Genomic DNA, 14,189 nt, shown 5'->3' with positions numbered 1-14,189 from the left:
TAAACATTTATGGGTCCCCTACTATGTGCTAGCCACTGTTCAGTATGCTAGAGATAATGTTGATCAAAGTGTTATTTCCCCCATTCTAGTGAGAGAAGACACCCAATAATAGAACAAACAAATTCATAAACAGGAAAACTATCAGATAGTGAGAATTAGAGAATTAGAGAATTAGAATAGGGGGATTCAATAGAGAGTAACTCGGTGACTGCTTTATATTGACTGCTTTATATTGAGCTGTCAGCAAAGCATTCTCCGAGGAAGAAAATGACAAGAAGAACCTGCCTGGAAGGGGAAAAAAAAAATCTAAATCCAAGGCTCTAGGGCTTGAATGAATTTGACATTTTATCTTTGCTCTCCTCTATTCTACACTTAAGCTGTAAACTCCAAATAGTCAGGAAGTAGATGATCCACTTTTATGATAAGAAAGTGATTTCTTCAACTAACCTGTTACCTCCTTCAGTCTTGTTAAAACTTTGTAAAGTGTGAATCAGAGTTTTTCAGGAAATTTCTACAATCTCTACTTTGATGAATGCAACCACTGTACCCAGTTGTTCAAGTAGAAACCTGGGGTTCATTCAAGGCTTTGTTTGGTAAGCTGGCTATTTTTTGTATAGTTTTTTTTCTAGCTGGAAAAATATAACTAAAAGTGCTCACATTACTTGACTTAGCCTAATTTCTTCTTTTCTTTCAGTATTAAACTTAGACAGCCCCACGCTTAGAGAGTGTGTATTGGTTAGGGAAAACGAGGCTAGGTTACAGCCAATTCCAAACTGCAATCTTTCTGTGGCTCTCCTCCAAGTGGTGACTCAGGGATCCACATTCCTTTCATCTCATATTGCTGCCATCTGGATTCACCAAAGAAGTGAAATTAAGAAACTGGACAATTGCACAATGAATTTTACGGTCAGACCTGAGAGTAACATACATCATTTCTACTCTATCCTATTAGCTAGAATCCAGTCATGTGGCCCCAACCTGAAAAGGACTCCCAAAGGTATCTAGGAAATGTGCTTGGAAAAGAGATGAATGGCATGAGATTTGGTGAATTCTGGGTTAGGTTCCCTTCTTTGTGTGTAGCACAATGTCTGACTTGCAGTAGGCACTAAATAAATGATTGGTTGGATGGAAGGAAGGATGGATGGATTGTAACCTAAGGTCTTATAGTTAGTAAAAGAGTGGACTAAAATGAATATGTGTTGAATTAATTAGTTAATTAATAGAAAATTCCATATTAATTTACCATATGCCCAAGAATTATAGGAAGAAACCAAAACCATACTGTTCAAAAATAGACTAGATTGGGGATTCCTAGGAAATTCTTTGTAATAGTTCATATTATTTCAACATACAACCTACTAGCCAAAGTCACTCCAACTCTCCTCCCCTCTGAACCCTCTGGCAATCACTCTGTAGTTGTTTCAAATACTGGGAAATTATTCTGAAGGCAGCATGGTCTATCGATGGCATTGACTTTGGCTCCCCTCACCATCACTCTCAGTGTTGCCATAAGCTCGTTTTTAAGTCCCTGAAGTTGGCTGCCCTTGAAATGAAATGGGAAAACCTGAGTTTGTGGGCCAGTTTGGTTCCCAGCCCAGTTCTCCAGCCAAAGAGAGTGAACAATCCTGTGTTTGTGGCACCCTGAGCCTGCAGTGACCTTCCAGGCCAGCAAGGATGCTGGAGGGAGCATACATTCTCTGAAATGACAGTAGAGGAAGAACCAACCCATTGCCCAAGGACTGATGAATAGGCCCCTCTTTTCCCCTGGGACAGCCTCTGCAAGGCCCCATGCAGGGCTTAACTCTTTCCTATCTTGAACTCTATACCTAGAGTCTCATCTATCCTCTTAGCTGAAAACTAATCAGCCTGACAATAAATAATATTTAGTCCCCAGTGCTAACTACAGCCAGTTACGTTTTTGAGTAATGATTTCATTAATGTATTTCTCCATCACTATATCAGAGGGCAAGGACAATGTCTGCTTTATCATTTTATTCCCTAGTACCTAGCACAGTGCATGGCAAAGAGTAGGTACTATGGACATTTATTAAATGCAGAATGACTATGGGCAAACCTTGTCTCAAAGCTTAGGCTCTCGTGTTGCTTTGATTTAGCACCATCTGCCCCAAGAGTAATCATTTTCATTTCTCATTATAAACACAAAATATACATTAAGCGGCTTCTGCTGTTTGTTTTTGACTCAGTGAATCTCAGAACCATCAGGGCAGAAGCGTGAGGTCAGCACCTTCAGCAACTTTCAATTCTGGGCTGGTGGTGAAAACTTCTTGGCTTTCAAATTGTTCATATATACACATATCCTGGATATAATAACCAGTAGGATTGCTCCAGAAATCCAGGGGGCAAATACTGTCATATTTAGTTTTTTCACATGAAACAAGTGGCTTAATTTCCCATCATTTAATAGATTGTGGGATTAGCAAAAAGTCCAGCATCTCTGTCATGGGGCTGTCTCCCACCCCATGCCTTGTCCAAAATCTTGAAGACTCTTTTTGGGTTTTCTTGTTTTTTGAGATTTATTTTATTTTATTTTATTTATTTATTTTTGGCTGTGCCATGGGGCATGTGGGATCTTTATTCCCTGACCAGGGATTGAATCCGTGCCCCCTACATTGGGAGTGCAGAGTTTGAGGACTCTTTTTGGATTAAGGAAGGGTCAGCCTGACTTCTACACCTCAGTGGAAGAAATGTCACTGATCGCTGCCTTGTGGCTGTGGAAGATGCCCCACACGAGCCTTCAGATGATGTTGTGCAGGGCTCTGCACAAGCTGCTGAAGGTCTGTGTGGGAAGGAGATTCTTGAGACCTCATGCTCAGCCCAGCTGAGACTGTCCCTTGCTTAGGTTCCCAAAATTGCAGCTCTTAGTGCTAATTTTCAGTCCCTTATGTGATCTTTCCCCAAAGATCCAGTCACCTGAGAGGGCTGCATCAGATTTTATCAGGCTGTCCAGCTCTGCTGACCCCAAACTTCCATAAACTTTCCATCTCCAGGGACCACGCCACTGTAGGTCTGGCAACATTTCCTTTTCAACCTTTGAAATACAAAAGGTCTTCATTTCCAGCAAACAGGGTTACCCATCACTTCTTATGTTTGGGCATCCTGAGGGCCTCTAAGCGGCCCTGTTGCCCTCAGACGGAGGGAGCTACTGCAGTACCTCAGGACAGCTCACCCTCCCAGACTTTCTGATTTCTTTCTTGGTAGAAGAGAGAAGCAGGAGGAAGAGATGGAGTAGGGGGAGAACAATGAGAACACTACCACCGAAGCTAAGTATCAGCAGATCACTTCACTACACAGTTCTTCACACATTGACTGCACAGGCAAATTCCCCGCTTTGAGCAGAAGGCAGATTTCCTTCTCTAATTTGTACATATTCCAACATGTATGATACAAATTTACAACCAGGAAGAAAACTGAGAGATCGTCCTGTTGAGTTGTCTGGCTTCAAGGTGCCAAATCTTCACTGGACATTACAGGAAAATAATTGAAATTTTTATGCAAAATAATATTTCAGGTGATGGAATGGACAGGCTCCTGCAGTAGAATAACAGTGTGCTTGGTGGAGGTTGTCCAATTTTTTCTTTTTAGAGTAAGAGTTTTATTTTGTTGGGAGGACAACTCCTTCACAGACACAGCAGCACGTACCGGCTCTTGAGTCTGACACAGGGCTCCTTTTCAGGGCCTGTGGCATGTCCTCCAGGCCCTACTGCCGTCTTAAAGATATCACCAGGCACCTAATTGCAGCTGTCAGCATCTGGCTGCAGTCGGGGAAGCAAGTACTGATTCAAAAGGCATGATCCAGAGCACTATGACCATCAGTAGTGGGTTTGAAAGGAAAACATCAAACCACGTGGAGGTGGGAGAAGTTGTCACAACTTGTTAATTTATGAGACCAAACTTTAAGACCAATGAAAATACCCCCAAACATCCTACACTCCGTGAGGCTGCTGTGAGAAACAAATGAATCAAGTGAAGAATCAAGCATAGAAGCCTTCCAATGTCACAGACCAGGCCCCCAATTGTGCCTTGAGCTCTAAGACAGCGGTCCCCAACCTTTCTGGCACCAGGGACCGGTTTGATGGGAGACAATTTTTCCATGGACGGCATTGGGGGATGGTTCAGGCGGTAATGAGAGCGATGGGAAGCAGCAGATGAAGCTTTGCTCGCTCACCCGCTGCTCACCTCCTGCTGTGCGGCCCGGTTCCTGACAGGCCGAGGCCAGGGGGTTGGGGAGCCCTGCCCTAAGACATCAGAGCATGAGACCCCTGCGAGGGAGAGTGACTCAGTTTCACAGATTAAGAGCCTGTGAGCTAAACCAACTGTGTTTCTCCTGGAACGTGCCTCGTTGCTGAGACACACAGGTGAGTTATCATGGGGTTTCTTCTTGCATGGTTTGCTTCTGTAACAACCATTTCAGAAGTTAAACAACAACAACTGCTACCTGTTTCCTCTTTCAGTCCTGCATTTTCACAGAGCAGGAGCCACTGGCCTTCCTGAGGATTTGCAGAGGGGAATTCCATTGTGAAGGAGCTGTCACCATTCTCCTTCAGTTGGTTAAATGTGATTGTATTCAATTCCATTGCAAAGCAGGCATGGAGCATCCGGTGTGTGCACACATTGGCACCGCTGGGGCGGCCAGGACAAGTAGGATGCTGCCAGCACCCAGGGAGGGCACATCATCAAGCAGGGGCCACGGATAGGTATGGAACAGAGGAGGGGGTGATACTTTTTGTACCGGGTGAGTCAGGGAAGGCGAGAGTAAAGGTGATGTTTGAGCTGGGTCTTGAAGGATGAGTTGGTCTTTTGGGCAAGATAGGAAAGGGCCCATCAGCTGATGCAGAGGATTAACAAAGACCTCAGCAGTGTGTGAGGTCTACGGGGAGCCGTGTGTGTGGTGGGTAGGAGGTGGGGCAGATACTAGAACAATGTTAGGAAGCAGGGGTCGGGGTGTGGAGGAGCTTGGATCCTTGTGCAGTACTTAGGCTTCCGACAGAAGCTCACTAATATGGGCCAAAACCTCGTTGCCCTCCAGCATAGCACCCGGAGCGCCTGGCTCTCACAGGATGCTGGTTCAGGATGGAAGTTATTTCCTTGAGGTTTTGCCGCTGGTGCCAGAAATTCCCGGCATTCCACTCACTCCTCAGAGGCCTTCTGGAAATGTGCACATACCTGTTCCCTGAAGGGGGTTAATAGATGAATGCCCTGACCCCGTCCCCTTGAACTCACTGTCAACTACACCTCAATCAGTCACATTTCTGGAACTCAAAGGCGGGCTCTGGGGCTGGGCTGCCTAGTTTCAAAGCCCAGCTCTGCCACTTGCAGCCTTGGAGTGTGGGGCAAGCTACTGAAGCAGCGAGGCACCAGTGTGTGAGGCTCTGCAGGTGGAGATTCCTGGCAGGGAGCAGCACACCTGGGCACATCTGCACGCCTTTGCTCTTGGGCACCATTTCCCACGCCCTGCCCCCTCGCAGCAGACCACCCTAGAAGAGTGCTGACGAACAGAAATATAATGTGAGCCACATATGTAATTAAAATTTTTTCTTGATTACAAAAAAGTAAAAAGAAATTAAGAATATATTTTATTTAACCAAATACATCCAAAACATTGTCATTTTTAACTTGTGATAAATATAAAAATTATTAGGGAGATATCTTACAGACTTTTTTGGGTACTAAGTCTTTATGTATTTATTTGTTTGTTTGTTTGTTTGTTTTTGGCTGTGCCGCGCAGCGTGCAGGTCCCCGACCGGGGATTGAAGCCTGGCCAGGGCAGTGAAAGAGCCGAATCCTAACCACTAGACCACCAGGGAACTCCGGGTTACTAAGTCTTTAAAATCCAGTGTGTAGTTATTCTTACAGCACATCTCAACTTGGAATAGCCACATTTCGACATTTTGAGTGACTATAAGTAGTTCAATGGTCTCACCTGGCTAGAGGCTACCATATTGGATAGCACAGCTTTAGAACAATGGCCCACATAACTGGACTGAAATAATAGCAATAGTTAATATTTCTTGACTGCCAGCTGAGAGACCTTGGGCGAATTACTAAACCTGTGCCTATGTCCTCTGTAAGAGGGAAGAAATAATACAACATAACACCTAACATTGTATTGGGGGCCTTAAATTGGAACACATATCTGAAACCCTGAATGTGATTATCATTTCCTCTTTACCTTTGTGCATGTAATTTCCTCAGCCCAAAAATGCCCTGTCTTTTCCACCTGCAAATCCTTATTCGTTCCTTAAGACCTTGTTCAAATGTCACCTCCTCTGGGACACCTTGCCTCTTAGTTAGCATCAGCTGCTCCTGGTTCTGGACCAACTTAGCACATTTTCAGACCTCTCTAATGGTGCTTCTTACCTTGCTTTGTGATTGTTTCCCTACTTGTGTTCCAGGTGAATCTGGAAGGAATTACTGCATCTCATTCATTGAAGATGCAGATTTTCAACTTTTTAACATCTCTGAAATCAGGATGCATTTATATTACAACTGGCAGTGTTTTTTCCTCTCTTAATGAGGTTTAAAAAAAAAGGATCAATGGCGTGATTGCAATATATAGCATAGATTTGATATTTTTTTATTTTATATTTTATTTATTTTCATTATTATTATTATTATTATTGGTTGTGTCGGGCCTTCGTTGCGGTGCGCAGCCTTCTCTCTAGTTGTGGTGTGTGGGTTTTCTCTCTCTAGTTACGGTGCACGGGCTCCACGGCACACGGGCTCTGTAGTTTGTGGCACGTGGGCTCTCTCATTGAGGCACGCGAGCTCAGCACTTGTGGTGTGCGGGCTTAGTTGTCCCGGGGCATGTGGGATCTTAGTTCCCTGACCAGGGATCGAATCCCTGTCGCCTGCATTGGAAGTTGGATTCTTTACCCCTGGACCACCAGGGAAGTCCTAGATTTGATACATTTTAGTATTTGCCTTTGTAAACCCCTGGGCAGTGGGCTCAATTAATGCAATAAATGTGTCAAATGTTCTGACAACACTAATAAAAGTTTATTGCAATTACCACATGTGTAAATTATTTGGCCGGCTGCCTCTGCTCCATTCTGAATGGTAACCTCTCCAAGGGCAGAGACTGTGGGCTCTTTCATAGTAATGGGCTGGGCATCTTGTGAGAGGCCAAAATGTAATACCTGGTTTTTGAGGAAACTGTGTCCTTGAGTTACGTGCTAGGAAAGAAATCCCACCTTCCCACTACAGCATGATTAGGCTTTAAAATTTTGTTCACCAAAATATCTGATTACTGCATCAGGAAGCAGAGCGATCCAGCTAGAGTGTCAGGTTGAGAAATGCACACTTGTGGGACCAGGCGGGGAGAGAGAGCATTTCCCCTCAAAGCTGCATGTTTCCTCAGAAACTCCATAGGGCCCCAAACAGATTATCTTTCAAAGGACTCATTACAAGGCAAGAAGAGCTTTTAAATTCCAAGTGTTTTAACAAAGTCTTTTCTACCTAATGTCAAATTGTGCTATCTCTCCCCAATTCATAAAATGATACACAAATTTTTTAAATGCCAAAAAACCCTCTTATCAAGAGAGCTCCAACTATAGCCAAATACCAATCATTAGGGGGATAAAAAATAATGCGTCATCCAAAAAAAAGCCAAAGGGTTGGGAGGGGTGGGGGGAGGCGGGTAGGGGAATAAGGACCGTCTTATGAGTGGTGATGCCCAAGCAATACCCCATCAGAAACAAGGAATTTAGAAAGACCCAAATATGAAATGTCTGGAATGTACATAGAGTTTCTATAAGCAAATATTGACTTGTAAGACTTTGAGCTTACCTCAAAGCTGTTGTTTGAAGGTATACCTCGATTCTTCCTTGCTGAGTGGCTTGGAGTTCCTATCAGGTAAAAAAAAAAAGGACTCACTCTACTAAGGGATTTTACCCAATTAAATACACACAGAGACACCATCCCTCAAACTATCACCATCCCTCCTTAGGGGAAATCGCATCTGTTCTATCTTTGGCAAACAGTGCAAACACTTTCATTCAACTAAGGGTGTATGGTTTTACCTTTTTTACCTTTTTTTTTTTTTTTTTTTTTTTGGCCTGAAAAGAAAACGTGGTTTTACAAATTCAGTTAACATAAATTGCTCCCTGACTTACTAAACTCTCAAGTGGGCTCAGGGTTTAGAGTTCCAGGGCTGGGCCTGGCTAGATTTGGGCTGCAGGGTCTCCTGGGAGCACTGGTTAAACTGGGCCTCTCTGGAGGTTCCTGCATCCTGGATTTGAAAAGGAACCAATCACACACTCTTTAACTTCCTTTTTTCCCTTCTCTTCCTTCTCTCCTCAAGTTCAGTTTAAAACAAATTACTCTGGCTGATGGACCTAAAATGATCAGCAAGTAGATGATCACCAGGTCCTTCCTGCGAATACTCCCACTGTTCTCCTTTCTTCTCCCATATTAATGTGTGCCCATATTAATAAGCGTCCCATACCCACCTTCCTCCTGGAGAAGATTCCTGCTGTGGGACTGAAGCCCTCCTAAGTCTGCATACTAATGGGTTAGGCAGCTGCAAGACATTTAATGTAATGCCACTCCACTTGCTGAGCTCTGAGAAGAGTTCACGACCCCCATTCAGCAGGTACCCTCAGTCCTGTAAAGAGACACAGTTTCACTAGGGTAGGGCCTATAGCAGGTGGATGAACAGAGCCCTTGACAGGAGGAACGAGGAGCTCTTAACAGTCTACATAGTAACTACCCATCAAGTGCTTGCTACATGCAGGCACCTTTCACACAGGATTTCCTTTCGTCCTTATGTAAGGGCCAGTTGCCAAGTCTGACTCCCGAGAAAGGCAGACTCAGCTGACACGGTGCCCAGCTGCCCTCTCTTTCTTAACCATCTCTCTTGATCAATTCTTTTCCCCTTAGTTCAGCTGAAACAAAACCAGGATTTTTTTTCTCCCCCACAAATAATTTTACTGGAACTAAGGAGGAAGCTAAGGAGGGACATACAAAAACACAGAAGCAGATGAGTTTACAGAGACAGATTTCTTATCTGGCAGAGCTTCCTGGGGAATCGGCTTCCTCTCCCTACCCGCACCCTCCATAAAAAAAGGCCCTGATCCTTTGTGTACAGTGAGATAAACACATTTCCAAAGGGGGATGGGCTGCTCTCTTCTAGAGATATTTCTTTCCCTTCATCCTGCTCCACCCTCTCCCCCAAGGTCCTGACACCAATTAAGAAGAACATGATCACCATTAATACATTTTAAAAAACCCAAAAAAACCTAGTAGTGCTATGAACCCAAATTGAAAAACGTACAACAACAAAAAAAACTGACTTGTCATCATCAAACATATTGAGGTCATAAAAGCTTAGGAAAGAGAGAACAGTTCCAAAATGAGAGACTGAAGAGAGGTTACACCAACATATAATGCATGATTCTGGACTGGATCCTTTTGTTTTAAAGATTATTATTGGCAAAGATTGAATGGAGTCCAAGGATTAGATAGTAGTATTGGACCAATGTTAATTTCCTGATTTTAATAGTTATATTGTGGTTATTCAGGCAAATGTTTTTGCTTATAGGAAATACATACTAAAGTATTCAGTGGTGATAGGGCATCATGTCAGCAACTGACTCTCAAATGGTGCAGGAAATAAATGTTCTTTGTACTCTGCAATTTTTTTAAAGTTTGAGATTGTTAAAAAAAATTTTTTTAAACTACTCTATATCCAGCAATTCCATTTTTAGGAACCTATTCCAAAGATATACTGCTGAAAATACAGAAAGAAAGGAAAGAATGGAGGGAAGGAGGGAGGGGGGAAGGGAGGGAGGCAGGAGGGAAGGAAGGAAGGAAGGAACGAACGAAGAAGGAGTACAAGGCTATTACTTTTGCCAACAAAGATAAAACAACTCAAATATCCATCATTAAGGATAATTCAACCAATCTAAAAAAAAAAAGAAATATCTCTATATATCACTATGGAGTGATCGCCAAGATATAGTAAGCAAAAAAAGCAGAGTAAATTGTGTATATATAGTTGACCCTTGAACAACACGGGTTTGAACTGCAAGGGCCCACTTATACACAGGTGTACTACACAGTCCCTGGTTGGTTGAATCTGCTTATGAGGGACGAGGATTCTGGGGGCCGACTGTAAAGTTATACGCAGATTTCCCACTGCGGGGAGGGTGGGCACCCCTAACCTCCTTGTTGTTCAAGGGTCAACTGTATGTCTAAGAAAAGGAAATATGTATCTGTGTGAATGTGTGTGTATATGTAACATTTTTAAAACAATCAATAGAAGAATAAATCATAAAATTTAAAAACAAATGATTACTTATAAGATGTAGAAAGAAATAGGGTTGAAGAAGATATGAAATAGAAGCCAAACTACTTTAAATATATTTGGTTTATAGACTTGGCTTTCAAACCATGTAAATGTTTTATAAAATTACGTGTTAAAAAAGTAATCCTGGGGCTTCCCTGGTGGTGCAGTGGTTGAGCATCTGCCTGCCAATGCAGGGGACACGGGTTCAAGCCCTGGTCTGGGAAGATCCCACATGCGGCGGAGCAACTAGGCCCGTGAGCCACAATTACTGAGCCTGCGCGTCTGGAGCCTGTGCTCCGCAACGAGAGGCCACGATGATGAGAGGCCCGCGCACCGCGATGAAGAGTGGCCCCCGCTTGCCACAACTAGAGAAAGCCCTCGCACAGAAACAAAGACCCAACACAGCCATAAATAAATAAATAAATAAATAAATAAATAAAATCTAAAAAAAAAAAAAGTAATCCTGGAAAATAAAATGAAACAAATTATCCTAAATGTCAATACAGTTTACATAACCACAGGCAGAAAAACTATTCCATGGACTTGAAAACTTCAGCTTGACTTCAGGTCCCTAGGGAGATGTATCCTAGGGGCAAATAGAACTACAAAAACAAAAACAAAACCCACTTAAACTCTTTTCAGGAATCATATTATTGGTGGAAATGGTGGTGGTTTTTCTGAGACGTGTGTGTGTGTGTGTGTGTGTGTGTTGTATGACAGAACAAATGCATAATTATGTGATAATTCCCAGTGTCTTTGAAAACTAGGATTCTCAACTTTGGGAGAGAGGAGATACAGGATTGAAGACATTAAGCAAAATCTATGTAATCCTGAACTTGAATTGGAAGTATCGATATGAACTCATAAAACTTATGACTTTAAGAAATGAGTATATTTTCTAGTTCCATCTGCTAAAAAGGCATAGAAACAAGTAACCAGTTATGACAGAGCACCCCTGTGCCCAGAGTGAGCTCCAGAAACACCATTTCCCGCTGAAATGAACAAGGTTTCTTGGAGAAATAGTTGATTTCAGAATTAGAGCAGGAAATGCACAAGGTGTGGCTGGAGCATCTTGTCATATACCAGATAGAAAGTTATCAAAGATTACTAGGATTTCATCAAAGGACTGAAGAATCTACCTTAAGAGCTTCCCACTGGCCAAAGATGGGACAGTTTGAAAATCAATAAAGATAGTAACTGCAATAGATTGAAATGCATCAAATGTTTAAATTCATGAATTCATGTTGATTCTAAAGGGATAATAATTGGTCACACTTGTAGAAGCCTGGTGAATCAATTCTTTTCTTTTTTACCACTGCTAAATAAGGGGGAAAATCAAGAATTTATCTTACCTTTCCTACACAGACAATTGCACTGGTTAACCAAATAGTAGAAAAGTTTCTCTTCTCTTTATAGAAGTATTACAGCTAATAAATGAAGAATAGTAGAGTATCATCATCACCATTTTGGAACTTCTAATGAATTAAGGGATCAATTGAATTGATTGTCAATAGCTGCTAGTATCACAAAAAGAGAGAAACCAGATATTATGTGTTTCCTGATGGAAGAATACAGCAACTATAAAGCAGTCCTACCAAAAAAAAAATCAGACCTGAAGCTGATCAAGCCCAAGATCCAACTACCAACTGACAGGAAAACCAGAAGGCAAAGAAACATGTACAATGACACCATTGGGATGAAGTCAGAAAACTCTAGACTGGAGAAACTGTACATAGTTAATAACCAGTTTCTTTAAGGGAAGAGAGAAACAGAGATGGAGAGGGAGAGGGAGAGAGAGGGGGAGAGGAAGGGACAGAATGAGAAGGCGAGGGGGAAATAAATAGATGAAGAGAAACATAATGAGACATAGCAACCAGTCACAATGTGTAGACCTTATTAGGGTTCTGAATCAAATCAGGAAACTTTAAAAATAAATTATGACACTTTGGAAACAATTTAAAATTCGAACACTGGCTAGATATTTGATGATATTAAAAACTTATTGTTACTTTTTATTTATTTATTTTTTTTAAAGGGAACGCTATTTATTTATTTATTTATTTTGGCTGTGTTGGGTCTTCGTTTCTGTGCGAGGGCCTTCTCCAGTTGCGGAGAGTGGGGGCCACTCTTCATCGCGGTGCGCGGGCCTCTCACTCTCACGACCCCTCTCGTTGCGGAGCACAAGCTCCAGACGCGCAGGCTCAGCAGCTGTGGCCCAAGGGCCCAATTGCTCTGCGGCATGTGGGATCTTCCCAGACCAGGGCTCGAACCCGTGTCCCCTGCATTGGCAGGCAGATTCTCAACCACTGCGCCACCAGGGAAGCCCTATTGTTACTTTTTAGATGTGATAATGGTATTGTAGCCATGTTTTTTTTTTGTTGTTGTTGTTGTTTTTAAGAGTCCTTCTCTTTTAGAGATTCATACAGAACTGCTTATGGAAGAAATGCTATGATCCTGGAATTTCCTTCGAAATAATTCAGATGGGGTGGAGGAAGTGAGTGGGGTGTACATAGCACAGTACATGAGTTCATAGATGTTGAAACTGAGTGATACGTACTTTTTACATGCCTGACATCTTCTTGTATATTCTCTCCATCTTTGTACATGCTTGGAATTTTCCATAATAAAAAGTTAGAAAATAACACCTACCATATACCAGGGACTAGGCTGGCATTAACACACCTAAGTCATGAATTGGCATCACAGAAAAACAGAACTTTTCCTTCATGACTTGCACATGTGGGAAGGGAGAAGAATTTGGTGGCAACGCCCTTAACTCTCCCCTTACTTGATGAGATGAATATGCAGTTTCCTTTGCCAAATTGGAAATTGAGAGCAGAATGCAACCCTGTCTAAACTGCTCCTCCGAGGAGCTCATTGAAGGCCAGAACCATTACTCAGGGTCCAGCTGCACTGCATTCTCATCCACCCAGAAACACATGCAGATATGTGCGAGATCAAAATAGGCCCACATGTGGGCTTTAACAAAGAACAACCAGACAAAGCCCCACAGAGCGTCTGACCTCTCCCTTGGCCTCTGGACCTTCCATGGAAATGTGAACTTTCCTTTGCCACTCAGATGACACCCTTTGGCCGTTAACAACAGTCCTATAGAGACTGGGCAGTGCCCTTTGGCTGCATCAAGGTCAGGGGGCCCAGTGCTGTAAATTACTGGCATTCACACCACAATTTCCCCTTATTTCTGGGACCCACCCTATTTGGAGTTTAGCTCCCTCGGTCCTTGAGGGTAAAATCATAAATTCAGCTGGACATTCCCCAGCCCCGCGTGGTGACCTTTACTGTACATGCCTGGTATGTTTTCCCAAGGGATCAGAGAAAATGTCTTCACCAGAGAGAGACATGTGGTGTCACGGGAATGCCTGGAAGAGGACCAGACCTGCGCACAGGTCTCCTTGAGCTTGTACTTGCCTTGCATTTAGCTTGCAGTGAGGGGACACTCCTGTCGGGATCCATATGACTGTCTACCCATTCAAGCACTTACTTAGCCTCTGAGCATTAGAAACTCTGGAAAATGCAAGGGCAAACAAGACAGTCTTTGCCCTTCGATTTAAGTCAAGGTACAATCAGACCATGACCGAGAAGTTTAGAGGAGGGAGAGACAATTTCCAACTGCAGTGGTGAAGTTGCAGGAGGTGAAGTGTGAAGCAGACCTTAAAACTAATAAAATTTCCAATTTCAATGTTCAAGAGACTGGGGGTGGGGTGTGAGGAGAACAGAGGATTCCAGGTGGAGGGAATGTCTTGAACAAAGTCATGCATATAGTATATTATAAAATCTTCTGCAAGTTTAATGAGTAAAACTATGGTGGTAAGGAACCTCCATAAATGCAAGGAGGGCTGTCGGACCTCAGGAACTATCGTGG

Source organism: Balaenoptera borealis (genome assembly GCF_965194805.1).
Source record: "Balaenoptera borealis genome assembly, chromosome: 1".
Taxonomy (NCBI): domain Eukaryota; kingdom Metazoa; phylum Chordata; class Mammalia; order Artiodactyla; family Balaenopteridae; genus Balaenoptera; species Balaenoptera borealis.
The sequence above is the reverse complement of the archived record's forward strand: the minus strand, read 5'-3'. Positions refer to the sequence as shown.